General features: G+C 48.0%; 1 protein-coding gene across 4 annotated transcripts in view; it reads right to left on the reverse strand.

Annotated features, from left to right (window-relative positions):
- ADAM23 (ADAM metallopeptidase domain 23) overlaps positions 1-18560 on the reverse strand; it is a 202705-nt gene that overhangs the window by 105968 nt on the left and 78177 nt on the right. The window lies entirely within an intron of this gene.

Genomic DNA, 18560 nt, shown 5'->3' on the forward strand with positions numbered 1-18560 from the left:
GACTTTGACCCTGGACAAAATAATGGAATAGCTAATATGGAGCTCGATAAATAAAGACTTAAAAGAGGGTAATATAAATAATGCCAATCAAAATGGATTTAACGAAAACAGATCTTACCAAAACTAACTTCATTGTCTTTTTAAGTGAGATTTCAACTTTGACTAATAAAAGTAATAGTTTTGATGAAATATACAGTAACTCCTCACTTAAAAGTTGTCCCGGGTAACGTTGTTTTGTAGTTGATCAATTAGGGAACATGCTCGGTTAAAGTTATGCAATGCTCCCTTATAATGTCATTTGGCAGCTGCCTGCTTTGCCCACTGCTTGCAGGAAGAGCAGCCTGTTGCAGCTAGCTGGTGGGGGCTTGGAACCAGGGTTGACTGGCAGCCTCCCCATGAGCTCCCCGCACCCCTAAATTCCCTGTGCAGCAGCCACCGCCCAGCAGACTACCAATTGCTGGCAGGTCAGCTGTCCCTCCCCCCACTGCTATGTGCTGCTCCTGCCCTCTGTCTTGTAGCTGCTCCCAGGAGCCTTCTGCTTGCTGTGCTGGGGAGGGGGGACAGATGGAGGCTAATGTCAGGGTGCCTCCCTCCCCCCTACTCCTGCTCCCTGCTTTCCCCTTCTCCATATATAGCAGAGTGGGGACAGGATAGGGCTCAGGATGGAGAAAGCTTGCTGGACGCAGCTGCTGTCTCAACTTCCTGATCTTTTTAAAGGCAACATACTTAGAGTGCTGTCAGCAAACTCAAAGGGGCAATGTGCATCTCTCTCTCTCCCCCACACCCTCAGGGTGTGTGTCTCTGTCTGCCATGCTGTCTCTCCTCCCTCCATTCATGCTGCCTTGTAGAGTGTGAGGCTACATTAACAATGTGTTAACCCTTCAGGGCTCAGCCAACTGCTAGTTCGTCATTTAGCAGCAAGGCATTCCCTGGGAAATATCCCACCCTCTGACTTCACCACCTCGACCAAGCTTCGCAATCATCATTGCTGTGTACAGTATTAAATTGTTTGTTTAGAACTGTGTGTGTGTGTGTGTGTGTGTGTGTGTGTGTGTGTGTGTGTGTGTGTGTGTGTGTGTGTGTGTGTGTGTGTGTGTGGTGAAAATAGATTTCCCTGGAACCTAGCCCCCCCATCTACATTAATTCTTATGGGGAAATTGGATTAGCTTAACATGGTTTCGCTTAAAGTCGCATTTTTCAGGAACATAACTACAATGTTAGGTGAGGAGTTACTGTATTTACTATACTGCAGGAAATCTGACTTGGTACTACAAGACATTTTGATTAAGAAACTGAAAAATACTAAATTAACACAGCACACATTAAATATATTAAAAACTGGCTGATAGGTCTCAAAACATAATAGTAAATAGGGAATCATCATCAAGCACATGTGTTTCTAATGGGATAAGTTCTCGGCCCTCTGCTATTTAAATTTTTTATCAGCGACCTGGAAGAAAACAAAGAACTTCTGGTAAAGTTTGCAAATGACACAAAGGAGCCAATAGCTGCTGCTGCTCCTCCAGCCACCGGTGAGGGACAGTCCGCCGCTTCAGGTTTCCTCAGGGAGACCAAAGCGGCGGACCATCACTGGTGGCCTGTACTGCAGGCAGACTTGCTGCAGCCGGGGGAGAGGCGCCCCTCCCACGACCCCAGTCCAGCCCCCTCAGACCTGCCATGGACAGGGGAGAGGTGACCCTCCCCTGGCCCCAATCCAGCCCAGGCTCCCACCGGACCTGCTGCGGACAGTGGGAGAGGGTCCCCAACCCAACCCAACCCAGCCCAGCCCCAGACCTGCCACGGATGGGGAAGAAGTGCCTATTCTGTGGCCCCAGCCCAGGAGCTGCCAAGGTGGGGAGAGCCACCTCTCTCCCCACCCCTCAGACCAGGTGCTGCTGCTGCTGGGAGAGAAAGCTCCAGGGAGAGAAAGCTGTGGGAAGTCCTCTCTCCCCGCCGTAGACCCAGGGCAGCCTGCACCCAAACCCCTCATCTCCAGCCTGAGTCCTCACTCCCGCAATATTCCAACCCACTGCTCAAGCCCCCTCCTGCACCCAAAACCCCTAATCCCCAGCTCCACCTCAGAGCCCACACCCCCAGCCAGAGCCCTCACCCCCTCCTGAACCTCAGCTCTCTGCCCCAGCCCTGAGCCCCTCCCCACATGCCAAACTGCTCAACCCCTCCTGCTGCATTAATTTTATTATGTACACCAATATGGAGGTGATGTGTCGCACCTCACCTCCATATTGGTGCACATAACAAAATTCATTCCGCACATTAGAGTGAACACTGGTTCTGAGATGAGGGCACAAATCTCAGATACCCAGAAGGCCAACGTCACCACTACAAGGAACACAACCTTCCAAGAAAGGAGAAGGAGGGAGCAAGAAACCAGAGGCTCGAAGGGGGACCCATGAGCCACAACAGCACCAGATTCAAGTCCCATGGAGGCAAAGGATCCCTGACATGTGAGTAGAAGCTCTCCAGGCCCTTAAAGAATCTGGCTGTGGTATCCTAAGCGAAAACTGACCTGCCCTCGAACAGCAGGTGGCAGGCTGAGATGGCTGCAAAATGGATCTTGATTGATGAGAGGGACATGCCCTGGAGCTTCAGATACAGGCGGTAGTCTAGAATGAGCCGCAACGAAGTTCGCTTGGGGTTGACATCTTTATCCGCTATCCAGCAGATGAACTGCTTCCACTTGATCATGTAGGTCATTCTGATGGAGGGCTTTCTACTTCCCAACAAGACTCGCTGAACCTCAGCCGAACACTGGTGTACCTGCACAGTTAGCCATGCAGCAGCCAACCCGTCAGATGCAGCACCGCCAGGTTCGAGTGCAGAAGAATGCCATGGTTTTGGGACAAGTCCACCCCGAGGGGAAGCTGGAACGGGGTCGCCACTGAGAGGCGACACTACTGAACCACTGTTGGCACAACCGTCCCAGCACTATGAGGATGACCTTCGCCCTGTCTTCATGAGGATCCTGGGATGCAATGGCACCCAATGGAAGGCGTACATCAGAGCCCTCGACCACTGGATCAGGAAGGCCTCTGACAGGGATCCTCTGTCCATGCCCTGTAACAAGCAGAAAACTTGGCAATTTCTGTTCTGCCTGGACATGAATAGGTCAACGCAGGGAGTTGGCCCCTTATGGAAGACAAAAGCGACCACCTCCGGCTGAAGGGACCACTCATGGCGACACAAGATTGTCCTTCTGAGGCAGTCTGCCCAAGCATTCTTGGCCCCGGCAGGTGAACGGCTATGAGATGGACCTTGTGCTGCAGACAGAAGTCCCAGAGTCGGAGGGCTTCTTGGCAGAGGGCAGATGACCTGCCCCTACGATGCCTATTGATATAGAAGACTGTGGCCATGTTGTCCATCAGGATCTGAACCACTATGCCTTGTATGTAAGCCAGAAAGGCCTGGCAGGCTAGGTGAACCTCCCTGAGTTCCCCGACGTTGATGTGCAAGGATCGATCATGACTGGACCAACAACCTTGCGTACTGAGACTGCCCAGGTAGGCTCCCCATCCCAGGTCTGAAGCATCAGATACAAGAGTCACCGATGAGACTGGGGACATGAAGGGGACTCCTTCCAACATCGATGTGGGATCTGACCCCCAGGCGAGAGATGACAGTACTCTGTCTGGAAGCCTGAGCACCCGGTCCATGCTGTGCTAGTTGGGGACACAGACTGACACCAGCCACACCTGTAGGGGTCTGAGGCAGAGTCACACATGCCAGATCACATAAGTGCATGCCGCCATGTGACCTTACAGTCTCAGGCACGAGTGGGCGGTGGTGAGCATTTGGGCATGCAAAGATGAGATGAGGTCCACCATGGCTTGGAATCAAGTCTCAGGAAGGAAGGTTCTGGCCCAAGGAGAGTCAAGTAGCACCCCAATAAATTCTATGCACTGCACTGGAGTCAGGGTTAACATTGTCTCATTTATTATTAGTCCCAGGTCTCAACAGGTGCAACAGACCAGATCGAGATGCCTCCACATCTGATCTGAGGACCAGCCCCTTATCAACCAATCATCGAGGCACGGGTAGATTTGGACTCCCTGACCTTGCAGGTAAGCAGCCACTGGTGCTATACACTTTGTGAACACACTCAGAGAGACCAAAGGGCTTTGCCATGAACTGGAAATGGCGCTGGCTGAACATGAAGTGGCGGACCTGCTAGTGCCCCAGGAAAATGGAAATATGGAAGTATGCATCCTTTAAATCAAGGGAGGCATACCAGTCTCCCAGATCCAGGAAGGGAATGATGGAGGCCAGGGAGACCATGAGAAAGAGAAGGTTACTCCCCTTGTGCAGTAACTGAGGTTCTTCAAGATGGTTGTCCCTGTGGGTACTCCACTTTAGGTGTCCTGGTGCCCTGCACTTGTAATCAGAGATTTGCAGTAGCAGTGACCTGGTTGGCTGTGGCAGGCAGCTACTTAGCGTGTGCAGCCAACCGTCCCTCAGTTCCTTCTCTACCCCAGAGAGTCAGTGTGAAATTTCGAAGTAGAGGGGAGGAGGAAGGTAGTGGAGCACCCACAGGGACAACCATCTCGAAGAACCTCAATTACTGCACAAGGGGAGTAACCTTCTCTTCTTCTTCAAGGACTGTCCCTATGGGTGCTCCACTTTAAGTGACTATAGAGTAGTACCCCTGTCATAAACAGATAAGAAAAGTTAATAGCACAGAAGTACTTTATATCTCTTTGACTGTAAAGGGTTAACAAGTTCAGTAAGCCTGGCTGTCACCTGACCAGAGGATCAATCAGAGGACAGGATACTTTCAAATCTTGAGGGAGGGACGTTTTTGTGCTGTGCTGTTAGTTTTGGTTGTTGTTCACTCTGGGGGCTCAGAGGGATCAGATGTGCAACCAGGTTTCTCTCCAATTTCTCCAATACAGGCTCTTATAAGTTCAGACTAGTGAGTACTAGGTAGATAATGCGAGTTAGACTTATGGTTGTTTTCTTATTTTGCAAATGTGTATTTGGTTGGAAGAAGTTCAAATGTGTATTTGGCTGAAAGGAATTCAAATTGGTATTTGGCTGAAAAGATTTTAATTTGTACTTGTATACTGAGGCTGGGAGGGTGTTCCCAGTGTCTATGGCTGAAAGACCCTGTACTTATTACATTTTAAATTTACAAAGATAATTTTTACTGTTTTTCTTTCTTTAATTAAAAGTTTTTCTTGTCTAAGAACCTGATTTTTTTTTTTATTCTGGTGAGACCTCAGGGGACGGGGTCTGGATTCACCAGGGAATTGGTGGGGAGAAAGGAGGGAAGGGGGAGAGAAAGGTTGATTTCTCTCTGTGCCAGGATTACTCTCTCTCAGGAAGAGTCTGGGAGGGGGAAAGAGAAGGAGGAAGGTGAATTGTCCTCTCTGTTTTGTGATTCAAGGAGTTTGAATCATACAGTGATCTTCCAGGGTAACCCAGGGAGGGGAAGCCTGGGAGAGGCAACGGTGAGGGAAAGGGTTTACTTTCCTTGTGTTAAGATCCAGAGGGTCTGGGTCTTGGGGGTCCCCGGGCAAGGTTTTGGGGGGACCAGAGTGTACCAGGCACTGGAATTCCTGGTTGGTGGCAGCGCTACAGGTTCTAAGCTGGTAATTGAGCTTAGAGGAATTCATGCTGGTACCCCATCTTTTGGATGCTAAGGTTCAGAGTGGGGAATTAGACCATGACATGGTGTGCACCATGTAGGATAGACAGATAGATAGATAAGATAGAATCTAAAAGCCAGTGAGGTTTTTATTTCTCTCCCTGCTAGCTATCTGCAGGCAGACTGAGAGGTTTGGGTTTAGAAGCAAAAGCCAGTAGGATTTTTTCTCTCTCTTTTCCTGCTAGCTGTGGGTAAAGCAGGAAGAAAGAGGAGATTGTTTTTAAAAAGCAAAGGTCTGCAAGTTTTTTGGTCTCTCCCTTCTGAGTACTCTGAAGGCAAAGGCATTAGGGTTTAACATGGATCTTTGTTAAACAAAGAGACTCCAGTTGTGAGTCACCATACATCAGCAAAACATATTTGCAAATGAATGTTTTTTTTCTTTCTAACTCTGTCGGGAATAGCTAGGTAGAAGGAGTTAGAAAAAACGGAGCAGGCAGCAGAGGAACAGTAATTCAGACAGTAAACCAGCAGAGGGCACCCCAACACAAGAAAACAGGAACCATGACTTCCAAGGCAAAACTGGTACAGAAGAACACATCAAACAGGCAGCCCACCAACGAGAAATGGAAAAAAAAATACAAGAACTAGAAATAAAACAAAAAGAGATGGAGCTAAGAGAAAGAGAAAGAGAGGCAGCCTACAAAAGAGAGCAAGCAGCCAAAGATGCAGACCACCAAAGACAGCTGGAACTCCAGAGGGAGACCTACCAGAAGGCCCTGGAATTAGAAAAGGCTAAGCAACAGAACCCAGCCAATCCTAACAACCCTTCGCCAATAATTGTTCCGCAGCACAAGAAATTTCCCAACTACTAGGCAGGTGATGACTCTGAGGCCTTCTTAGAAAATTTTGAAAGAGCCTGCCTGCCTTCGGTACAGCATCTCTGAAGACCAGTACATGGTAGAATTGAGGCCACTGCTCAGTGGACCCTTAGCAAAGGTGGCGGCTGAAATGCCTAAGGAGAAAATGAACGATTATAAGCTTTTTCAAACCAAGGCCAGATACAGAATGGGGATAACACCTGCCCGTCGGCGGTTCAGAGCCCTAAAATGGAAACCAGATGTGTCATTCCCCCGACACGCCTACCACATTGCAAAGAATTATGAGGCCTGGATATCAGGAACAAAGGTTAACAATCTGGACGAGCTGCACCTCCTGATACAAATGGAGCAGTTCTTAGATGGTGTTCCTGAAGAAATAGAAAGGTACATCCTAGATGGGAAGACCAAAATGGTAACTGAGGCGGGGGAGATTGGAGCCAAATGGATGGAAGTGGCAGAAAAGAAAAAAGCTACTGTCAAGGGGAGCAACTACCCCAGGGGGCACACCGACAATAAACCCTATCACAGAAGGCAACCCAGAACCCCACCTGCAACCCAAGGAAAGCCGCCGACGCCCTATTCTCTCACCTCACCAATCTCCAGTAACCCACCTTGGCCCAGTGACCAGTCAGCTGGGCGATGCTTCAAGTGTAATGAACTGGGACATATAAAGGCCAACTGCCCCAAGAACCCCAACCGAGTGCAGTTCGTTACACCACCATCACACCAAAGATCCCCAGGCCCAGATGCCTCTCAAATACCCTCGGAGCGAAGAGAAATTTTGAGAGTGGGCGGAAAGAAGGTTATCGCGTGGAGAGACACGGGGGCACAAGTGTCAGCTATCCACCAGTCCTTGGTGGACCCCAAATTCATCAACCCAAAGGTCCAAGTAACAATTTATTCCTTCATGTCACAAGCTGTAGACTTGCCTACAGCTAAACTGCCTGTCCAGTACAAAGGCTAGTCAGGAATGTGGACTTTTGCAGTCTATGACAATTATTCCAGCCCCATGCTACTGGGGGAAGACTTGGCCAACCAGGTAAAGTGGGCCAAGAGGGTGGGAATGGTTACACGCAGCCAAGCCAGGCAAGCTTCCAGACCCATCCCTGTTCCTGAGCCGTCCACAGGGGCCCCGTCTGTGTTACCAAAGACCCAGACAGAGGTAGTGGACCCGGATTCCGTGTCAATGACTGCAACAGCCACAGTACTTCCAGTCCCAGACCCAAACCTGGAAACTCAACCAGCACCAGAACCATTGCCAGCACTGACGACAGCGCTTGCAAACACATCTTCAACCCCAATGCCAGAGGGCGCCAGCGAGCCTGAACTGGCAGAAGCAGCAGACAACCATACCCAGGAGGCTCAGCCAGAGCCTGAAATACCACCTGGTGCACCAGCGGAGAGCGGTTCACCAGCCACGAAAACAACCCCAGCACCTACATTGCTTCCCGAGGGACTAAGCCCAAGTCCACAGTCTAAGGAGGAACTGGTATCTCTAGCCTCCAGGAAACAGTTCCAGACTGAGCAGGAAGCAGATGACAGCCTTCGGAAAGCTTGGGCAGCGGCACAGAGCACCCACCGCCTCTCAGTTCTTCTAACCGATCCCGGTTTGTTATAGAACAAGGGCTTTTATATAAGGAGACTCTTTCTGGTGGACACCAGGAAGACTGGCATCCACAAAAACAGTTGGTGGTTCCAACTAAGTACCGGGGGAAGCTCTTAAGCTTGGCCCATGATCATCCCAGTGGCCATGCTGGGGTGAACAGAACCAAAGACAGGTTGGGGAAGTCCTTCCACTGGGAGGGGATGGGCAAGGATGTTGCCAAGTATGTCCGGTCTTGTGAGGTGTGCCAAAGAGTGGGAAAGCCCCAAGACCAGGTCAAGGCTCCTCTCCAACCACTCCCCATAATAGAGGTCCCATTTCAGCGAGTAGCTGTGGATATTCTGGGTCCTTTCCCAAAAAAGACCCCCAGAGGAAAGCAGTACATACTGACTTTCATGGACTTTGCTACCCGATGGCCAGAAGCAGTAGCTCTAGGCAACACTAGGGCTAAAACTGTGTGCCAGGCCCTAATAGACATTTTTGCCAGGGTAGGTTGGCCCTCTGACATCCTTACGGATTCAGGGACTAATTTCCTGGCCGGGACCATGAAAGAACTGTGGGAGACTCATGGGGTGAGTCACTTAGTTGCCACCCCATACCACCATCAAACCAATGGCCTGGTGGAAAGGTTTAATGGAACTTTGGGGGCCATGATCCGTAAATTCGTGAATGAACACTCCAATGACTGGGACCTAGTGTGGCAGCAGTTGCTCTTTGCTTACAGGGCTGTACCACATCCCAGTTTAGGGTTCTCACCGTTTGAGCCTGTGTATGGCCACGAGGTTAAGAGGCCATTACAGTTGGTGAAGCAGCAATGGGAGAGGTTTACGCCTTCTCCAGGGACTAATATTCTGGACTTTGTAAACAACCTACAAAGCACCCTCCGACACTCTTTAGCCCTTGCTAAAGAGAACCTAAAGGATGCTCAGGAAGAGCAAAAGGCCTGGTATGATAGACATACCAGGGAGCGTTCCTTCAAGGTAGGAGACCAAGTTATGGTCTTAAAGGCACAACAGGCCCATAAAATGGAAGCATCATGGGAAGAGCCATTCACGGTCCAAGAGCGCCTGGGAGCTGTTAACTACCTCATAGCATTGCCCAATTCCTCCCGAAAGCCCCGAGTGTACTACGTTAATTGTCTCAGTCCCTTTTATTCCAGAGACTTGCAGGTTTGTCAGTTTACAGCCCAGGGAGGAGATGATGCTGAGTGGCCTGACGGTGTCTACGATAAAGGGAAAAGTGACGGTGCCGTGGGAGAGGTGACCCTCTCCACAACCGGGAAAGGTCAGCCATGGCAACAGATCAAGAAGGTGATGCACTCTCCTGTGAAAGTTCCCTAAAATCAACTGGTTAAAAATTGTCCTTACAATGTGAAAAATCTTGTAGTTTTACCTAATTAGTGGCATATGTAAGGATGCATGTGTTTATTGATCTGTTTATTTTAAAGTTCTAGGGAGAAATCACTGCCAGTGTACTTCCACACTGTCAGCAATTTGGGGGGCATGTCATAAACAGATAAGAAAAGTTAATAGCACAGAAATACTTTATATCTCTTTGACTGTAAAGGGTTAACAAGTTCAGTAAGCCTGGCTGTCACCTGACCAGAGGACCAATCAGAGGACAGGATACTTTCAAATCTTGAGGGAGGGAAGTTTTTGTGCTGTGCTGTTAGTTTTGGTTGTTGTTCACTCTGGGGGCTCAGAGGGATCAGACGTGCAACCAGGTTTCTCTCCATTCTCTCCAATACAGGCTCTTATAAGTTCATTCTAGTGAGTACTAGGTAGATAAAGCGAGTTAGACTTATGGTTGTTTTCTTATTTTGCAAATGTGTATTTGGTTGGAAGAAGTTCAAATGTGTATTTGGCTGAAAGGAGTTCAAATTGGTATTTGGCTGAAAAGATTTTAATTTGTACTTGTATACTGAGGCTGGGAGGGTGTTCCCAGTGTCTATAGCTGAAAGACCCTGTACTTATTACATTTTAAATTTACAAAGATAATTTTTACTGTTTTTCTTTCTTTAATTAAAAGTTTTTCTTGTCTAAGAATCTGATTTTTTTTTATTCTGGTGAGACCTCAGGGGACGGGGTCTGGATTCACCAGGGAATTGGTGGGGAGAAAGGAGGGAAGGGGGAGAGAAAGGTTGATTGCTCTCTGTGCCAGGATTACTTTCTCTCAGGAAGAGTCTGGGAGGGGGAAAGAGAAGGAGGGAGGAAGGTGAATTGTCCTCTCTGTTTTGTGATTCAAGGAGTTTGAATCACACAGTGATCTTCCAGGGTAACCCAAGGAGGGGAAACCTGGGAGAGGCAACGGTGAGGGAAAGGGTTTACTTTCCTTGTGTTAAGATCCAGAGGGTCTGGGTCTTGGGGGTCCCCGGGCAAGGTTTTGGGGGGACCAGAGTGTACCAGGCACTGGAATTCCTGGTTGGTGGCAGCGCTACAGGTTCTAAGCTGGTAATTGAGCTTAGAGGAATTCATGCTGGTACCTCATCTTTTGGACGCTAAGGTTCAGAGTGGGGAATTAAACCATGGCAACCCCTCAATGGAAGACAGGGCTTCAGAGTATCATTGTTAATGGTGGATAGCATCAAGAGTCCGAACTGAGTATCGGCAGAAGAATGTTGTTCCAAGGCACAGTGTTTGATAAATGTGTGAGCCAAGGCCCAGGTAGCTGCCCTGCAAATGTCTATGATGGGTACATTATTGAGAAACACTACTGACATGGATAGCGCTCTGGTGGAGTGTGTACGAACCCCAACTGGAGCTGGGATGTTGCTCTGATGATAGCATAGGTGGATTTAGCCAGAAATCCACTCAGATAGTCTTTATTTAGAGATGGCCTCACCCTTTGATTGCTCTGTGACTGATAGAAAGAGATGTGACGATTTTCTAGATGTCTTTGTTCTTTCTAGGTAGAAGGCCAGAGGTATACGGATGTCAAGAGGGTGAAGGGATGCTTCCCTGGCATCAGTGTGCAGTTTTGGAAAAAACACGGGTAAGTAAATGGGTTGCTTTAAATGAAATGAGGAGGCTGCTTTAGGTATAAATTTAGGATGGGCTCTTAGGATCTCTGTGTCTTTATGAAATGTGGTATCCAGCAGGTGGACCCCTAGCTCCCTTACTCTTCGTGCTGAAGTGATCGCGATAAGGAAGGAGACCTTCATTGATAGATGTAGCAATGAGGAAGTCGCAAGGGGTTTGAATGGTTTCTCCATGCAGGTGCGCAGCATGAGGTTAAGGTCCCATATCAGAGTAGAGTGTTTTAGGGGAGGGTAGATGCTGGTCAAGCCCTTTAAAAATTGTTTAGTTGTTGGATGAGCGAAGATCATGTTTCCATCTACCTTATCATGTAGTAAGGTGATCGCTGCTAAGTGTACCTTTATGGAGCTATTGGAGAGGCTTGGCTTTTTAAGGCCTAGTATGTAGTCCAGGACTCTGGATAGAGGGGCAAAATGAGGAGACATATGGTGAGCCTCACACCAGGAGCAGAAATATACCCACTTATGAGCATGTTTTGCATGTGCTCCGTTTGCGACTATTCAAGAGAATGTCTTTAACTTCCTCAGTAATCCTGATCCAGGCCCATTAGCCATTGAGTAACCAGGCCTCGAGGCAGAGACCCGCTAGGTTGGGGTGACTGACATGGCCACCATCTTGCGTCAAGAGGTGAGGAAGTAGCAGAAGGGTTTGAGGGTGTTTCACTGCCATCTGTCTCAGGTATGGGAACCACATGTGCCTGGGCTATGTGAGTGCAATAAGTATGACCCGGGCCTTGTCCTGTCTGATTTTGTGTAGGACCCAGCTCAATAAAGGAATTGGGGGAAACATGTACATTAATGGTGCTTCCTATTTTGTAAGTAGGACATCACCCAGGGAACGGTAACCAAGCCCTGCTCTGGAACAATACTGAAGGCATTTTGTATTGTGAGACATTGCAAATATATTTATAGTAGGGAACCTGCACCGGCTGAATATGGTCATGAGGGTCGGGTAGTCCATCTCCCACTCATGGGTTTGTGAGAAGCGTCTCTCAGCTGGTCTGCCGTGGTATTCTGAAGTCCTCGCAGGAAAGCTGCAGAAATGTCTATCTTGTTGGATATGCACCATTGCCATAGGTGTAGTGCCTCGATGCAGAAAGGGTATGATTGAGCTCCACCCTGTCGGTTTATATAAAACATACAGGCTGTGTTGTCCATGAGGACATTGATGGTATTGTTGTGAATAAGCAGAAGGAAGTGTTCACGCACTTTTCTGACTGCTCAGAGCTCTAGAATGTTTATATGTAGGTTGGTTTCCACTGGGGACCAGCGTCCCTGGATGGTGTTGTCCAGGTGGGCTCCCCATCCCCAGTCGCTCTGTCTCAAGCCAAAAGCGGTAGAAAAGAAACTGAGGGACTGTTGACTGCGCACTCTAAGTAGCTGCCCAGAGTGGTGTGAGACAGTACCACATGTGCACAGCCAACCAGGGCATTGCTACTACAAATCTCTGATTACAAGCGGAGGGCCCCAAGACACCTAAAGTGGAGCACCCACAGGGACAGTCCTCGAAGAACTTAAACTTCTTGAGAGACGAGTTGCGCAACGCAGGTCCAGAATAGGTCTGAGGCCCCTTTCCACCTTCAGAATTAGGAAGTAGCAGAAGCAGAATCCTCTGCCTTCCATGTTCCGAGGAACCTCTTCCACCGCCCCCAGACACAGGAGGTTTTCATCCTCCTGAATGGAGAGTTGCTCATGAGAAAGATCCCTGAAGAGGGACGGGGAAGTGGGGTGGGAGGGATAGTCGGCTATAAATTGCAGGGTGTAACCCAAAGAAATGGTACTGAGTACCCAGTGGTCCGATGTGATTTGGGACCAGGCCAACGGGAAAGGGTAAAGGCGTATGAAGAAGGATGGGGATGGGATGGGCCACCGTCCTTGGGTGTACCCTCAAAATGACTGCTTCTGGCCTCCCTGATTTTTGGGAGGGTCGGGCTGTGCCGCCAGACGGGAAGATGATGGGTTCTGTCTCTTAGGCCCCCTATCCTTCTCCTTCCTCCTGTAAGAGCCTGATCTGGTGATTAGACACTCAGATCTGCAAGCTGGCCATTGAATAAGACTTTTGGCTAAGCAAGTCCAGCCTCTTGCTGCCTTTATTTTTCGGTGTCCTGCTAACCGTCTCTGCTTGTCCCTCTCGTTCACTGTGGACACGACCAGTGATGCCTCCGGGGATGAGTGTACACATATTAAAAGCCCTCTTCAGGACATAATATTTCTTTTCCGCCTTCTTGGAAGTCAGCAGAATAGAGAAGGGAGATTGGCACAACGATTGGCCTATCTTGAGAACCCTCGGGTGGACAGGCAATGCAATCTGTGCTGGGGTGGTGACCGAGATGACATTGAAGAAGTTATCAATCCCCTCTGTGATTTCCTCAATTTGCAGACCAAAGTTCTCCGCCACTCATTTAAGGAGGGCATGGTACACCTTAGAATCATTCGGGGGACTGCCAGGGTGGGGTAGCCTGGTGACTGCCTTGCCAAGGATGATGATAAACATTCTACCACCTGTAGGAGGGTGTCATCCTCTTCTTTCACGGAGGAGGGTTTCCTCGATGCCAGGGTACGGTGCAGTGTGCTGCCTCGACCTCCGCCTCCTGACTGTGGTGCTGGCAGTGCCAACTTGCCCGATGCAGCCAGGGAGGACTGGGAGTATTGGACCGGCATCACTGGTTCCTCGCCCCATGGGATTCAGTACCACCACTGGGAGTGGTGGGGGCACTGCCCCTGCTGCACCAGTATTGCGACTGGTGCTGCCTTGGTCTTCCTCATTGATGGGAGTTGTCCCATCTTGGCGACGGGCTGAAGTCGCAGTCTGACCGTGATCATTATCCCTCTGACGATCATGGTAGGGCTGTTGAGGCCTGGGTCTGTTTGCTGACCCTGGCAGGTGAGCGGCAGGATAACAGTGAGGAGCACTGCCTACCTGAGGAACGGTACTGGGGTGAACAAGACCAGTGCCGAGATCCTGAAGGACCCCTCCAGGACAGCTACTGATGCCTGGGAGACTCTCTGGGAGAGGGTGACTGCCACCTCGGCGACCTGTAGCCAGAGGATTGCCAGTACCGTCGGTATAGGGAATGGTGCCTCAAATCCAGAGTCCCATGCCTACTAGGTGGAGATCTCGTTGGAGAGCTGACCTGGCAATGGCCAAAAGGGGTCCGAGGTTGTGGTGACAGGGGCCTGCACCTGCAGTCTGGCGACCGGAGGAGTTCTGCCAGGCTATGTTGCACCCCGCTGGGCTTGCGCTTTGGTGCTGGGGGCGGAGCTGCTTTGGTCACCCGTCATGGCACATGCAGAGCCGGTCGGCTTTGCTGTCTAGCCACTGGGACCGGTTCAGGCACTGAAGGCCCCACGATACGCTGGGAGCCCCTGTCGCTGCCTGGAGTAGGGGGCAGGTCCCAAGCCGGGCTGGGAGGTCCAACCTCAGCAGCACCCCGGGAAGTCCCAAAGTGGGCGCATGGCCTCATACAGGTCCTTTGTCTGTCCTTCGGTGCTAAGGGACTCTGCATCCTCTGCTGCTTCCTTGGCACCAGCGAAAGGGATCAGTGCCGGGCTGAGGCCGTGGCTGATGTACTCTGTGTAGATTCTGTGGTGGAGGGCTCAGACATGGGGAAAAGGGCAGCCTCCATCTGGAGGACCCTCAAGCGAATATCTCGCTTCTTCTGGGTGTTGGGGCTGACCACAAGTTACCTTGGGCTGTTGTTACAGCGAACAGGCTTTGACTGGCCAGGCTGGCTTGCACCCACTTGGCTGGATAAACCAGTGAAGAGATAAGCAAGGCCCAAGACTGTGAAGTGTGGGAATAGAAAACAGCAGAGTTTCCTGCCAGAGCCTGCTTGTGGGTGAATACGCCCCTCCCCCCCTGCTTAGGAGGAGGTGATAATTAAAAACGGCTATGCAAATTGCTTTAGATGAACAGTCTCACCTGTGGGCCCTAGCCTTATGGGTGCCCAAGAATTCCCCACACTGGAGCAGTGCTTGCTATGAGCCCTCAAGGACACTGCTGGAGGTTCCGGGACTGTCCATAGCAGAAGGGGCTTAAGCATTGATTCTTGCTTGCTTGCTGGAAAGCATATATTTAGTAATGCGTTAAGGCTGGGAAGCTTATTATACTTTGGCAATAAAACTGGTTATACTTATGCACATTGTGTGGCTTCAATGAGTGTATCCAAGCCCCCTCCTTTGGATCGACACCAGGTCTGAAGGCAAAGGTTTTTGCAGATGTGACACCTGTCTTTCCTGTGGCTTGAGACAACTTGAGACAAATGTCATGTGGATCACTGATTAGCATCAGCCTGCTGCATGCCAAACACAACTTTAAGCCGCTCAGGGCAAAGTCCCAAAAGGGACTAACTAACGTAACGCTATCAACTAACTACTATCAACTACACACAACAATCAGTAGAACGAAGTCTATGCAAAAGGCTATGAAGAAACCGCTAGTGCTCTTGCGAAGCAAGGCAAGGTACTTCAACCAATCATCACGGGCGGTAAGAAGGAACTGAGAGGGCATAGGGCTGGCGGTGCCTGACATACTACCACATGCGTGCGGCACTCCAGAGGGTGCCACAACCGGACCCACAGATACTGCTAAGGCACAAATCTCCAACAATGAGCATGCACATACCTAAAATGGAATTGACATGAGCATGCACTCAAAGAAGAATAGTGAATTCTATCCTGGGAAGCAGCAACTCTGGAAAAAAAAAAGACTTAGGGGTCATGATGGATAATTAGCTGAACATGAACTCCTAGTACAAAGCAATGGCTAAAAGGGCTAATGAGATCCTGGGATGTATAAACAGAGGAATATCAGCTAAGAGTAAAGAAGTTATATTACTTCTGTATCTGGCACTGCAACCAATCCTGAAATTCTGTGTCCAGTTCCGGTGTCCACACTTCATGAAGGATGTTGAAAAATAGGAGAAGGTTCAGAGAAGAGCAACAAGAATGATATAAAGGATTGGAAAACATTCCTTAGAATGAGAGATTCAAAGAACTCATTCTATTTAGCTTATCAAAGAGGATAAAGGCTTGACTTGATCACAGTCCGTAAGTATTCATCCAAGGGTTCTAAAGGAACTCAAATATGGAATTGCAGAACTACTTACTGAGTTACGTAACCTATTGCTCAAATCAGCTTCTGTACCTCTGGAAAATGGGGTAAATGGTGAGATGACAAAATCTGCACGATACAAAATTACACAAAATAGTTAAGTCTAAAACTAACTTCAAAGAATTACAAAAGGAGCTCACTAAACTGAGTGACTGGGCAACAAAATGGTAGATGAAAATCAATGTTGATAAGTGCAAAATAATGCACATTTGAAAAAATAATCTGAACCATACATACAAAATGATGGGGTCTAAATTAGCTGTTACCACTCAAGAAACAGATCTTGGAGTCATCATGGATAGTTCTCTGAAAATATCTGCTCAATGTCCAGCAGCAGTCAAACAAGCTAAACAAATGCAAGGAAAGGGACAGATAATAAGACAGAAAATAGAATGCCAATAGATAAATCCAGGGTACACCCACACCTTGAATAATGCATGCAGTTCTGGCTTCCCTAACCCAAAAAAGATATATTAGAATTGCAACAGGTACAGAGAAAGACTACAAAAATGATTGGGTATGCAACAGTTTCTATGTGAAGTGTTTTAAAAGATTGGGACTGTTCATCTTAGAAAAGAGATGACTAAGGGGAGATATGATAGATGTGTATAAAATCATGAATGGTGTGGAGAAAGTGAATAAGTGTTATTTACATAAACAGACGAACCAGGGGTCACCCAATGAAAATAATAGTCAGCAGGTTTAGAACAAATACACAATAAACCTGTGGAACTTGTTGCCAAGAAATGTAGCAAAGGCCAAAAGTATAAATTGATTCAAAAAAAGAATTAGATAATCTCATGGAGGATAGGTCCACCAATGGCTACTGGCCAAGATGGTCAGGGTTACTATCCTATGCTCTGGGTGTCTCTAAACCTCTGAATGCCAGAAGCTGGACTGGATGACAAGGGATGGATCACTTGATAACTACCCTGTTCTGTTCATTCCCTCTGAAGCATCTAGCACTGGCCTCTGTCGGAAACAGGATAATAGGCTAGATGGACAAGTGGTCTGACCCAGTATAGCCATTCTTATGTTCTTATTATTCAGAGTGTCAGATGAGATGATTGCAACAGTTCCTTCTGGCCTGAAAATCTAAAAATATAGTGAAGAATCTATGAATTGGCATCAAGGAAATTACTCACATGAATTAAGTGTTCACCAATGTAAGGGTTACGTATTCTAGCCCTTCAGATTTAAAGGGTAAATATTGTACATTCACAAATGCTTCTTTTAGAGCTACTTCTACAATCTACAAACAAAAAATTCTACAGTGTGTATCAGAGAGTGAAGTTTTCCCTTTATATTTAAGATAGTGAAGACGTGCAATATATCTATTTTTCTAGTAAAAAGAAAAGCCAATAGTTTATAATGCATCTAAAGAATTTAGTAACATCTGATAGGAGACAATTCTGACATTCTAATATTTGCGTTAAATCAGAAGACTGAACAAAAAGAACGAGACAAGGTACACACACAGAGAGAGAGAGAGAGAGAGAGAGAGAGAGAGAGAGAGAGAGAGAGAGAGAGAGAGAGAGAGAGAGAGAGAGAGAGAGTGGCAGAATACTTGTACTCTTAGTCCACATTATAGACCTAAGAACATTTCTTTGGTATTCAAATATTTTGGTTAGGCTCTTGCTACCAACAGGTGGCACTTCAATATCACTTTCATATATTACTAAGTTATTATCCAATTATTTAAAAAAAAAACCAACACTTAAATCTCATTTCTTCTGAAACCGAAGTGCTTGAAAAGATATCTAACTCCACGCACATATACAGTAGACATGCAACACTAAAAAAATAAACTGGATAAATAATTTGTGCTTGTAAACCAGGTCAACAGAAATTTTCAATACATTCTTGTAAAAAAAATCTGCAGACTTGTTCCTTTCTAAACATCTACATTTTACATAACGCTGAGGCGCAAATCAAGCCCTCCTACTGAACAACATGCAGCAGGGCCAAAGTTAAAGGGGAAAACTCCAGAGTCTTGAGGCTACAGGAATTCTACTGCATAATATGCTGGTGTAGGGAGTAGATGGGTAGGTTTTGTGGCCGCATGTGGTAGTCAGGGGGCATGGCCTATTCAAACCATGGGTAACCTGAGTTTGAGGAATTTCCCCGGGCACCCCACAACATCTGTTGAGAGGCCTAGTACTTCTATACTACTCCCCAGGCGCCACCTTTCTGATTTAATCTGCTGAACAGGCAGGGTGCTGACATGTTGATAACCCTATCTTACTTGGCACAATTAATGAAAGCAGTAACATTTAAATAGCAAATGTCAGCTGTTCTAGTTTCTTTAATATCTCCTCAAGGAAAAAAAG

This window comes from Gopherus evgoodei, chromosome 11, assembly GCF_007399415.2.
Source record: "Gopherus evgoodei ecotype Sinaloan lineage chromosome 11, rGopEvg1_v1.p, whole genome shotgun sequence".
In the NCBI taxonomy this organism is placed as follows: Eukaryota; Metazoa; Chordata; order Testudines; family Testudinidae; genus Gopherus; species Gopherus evgoodei.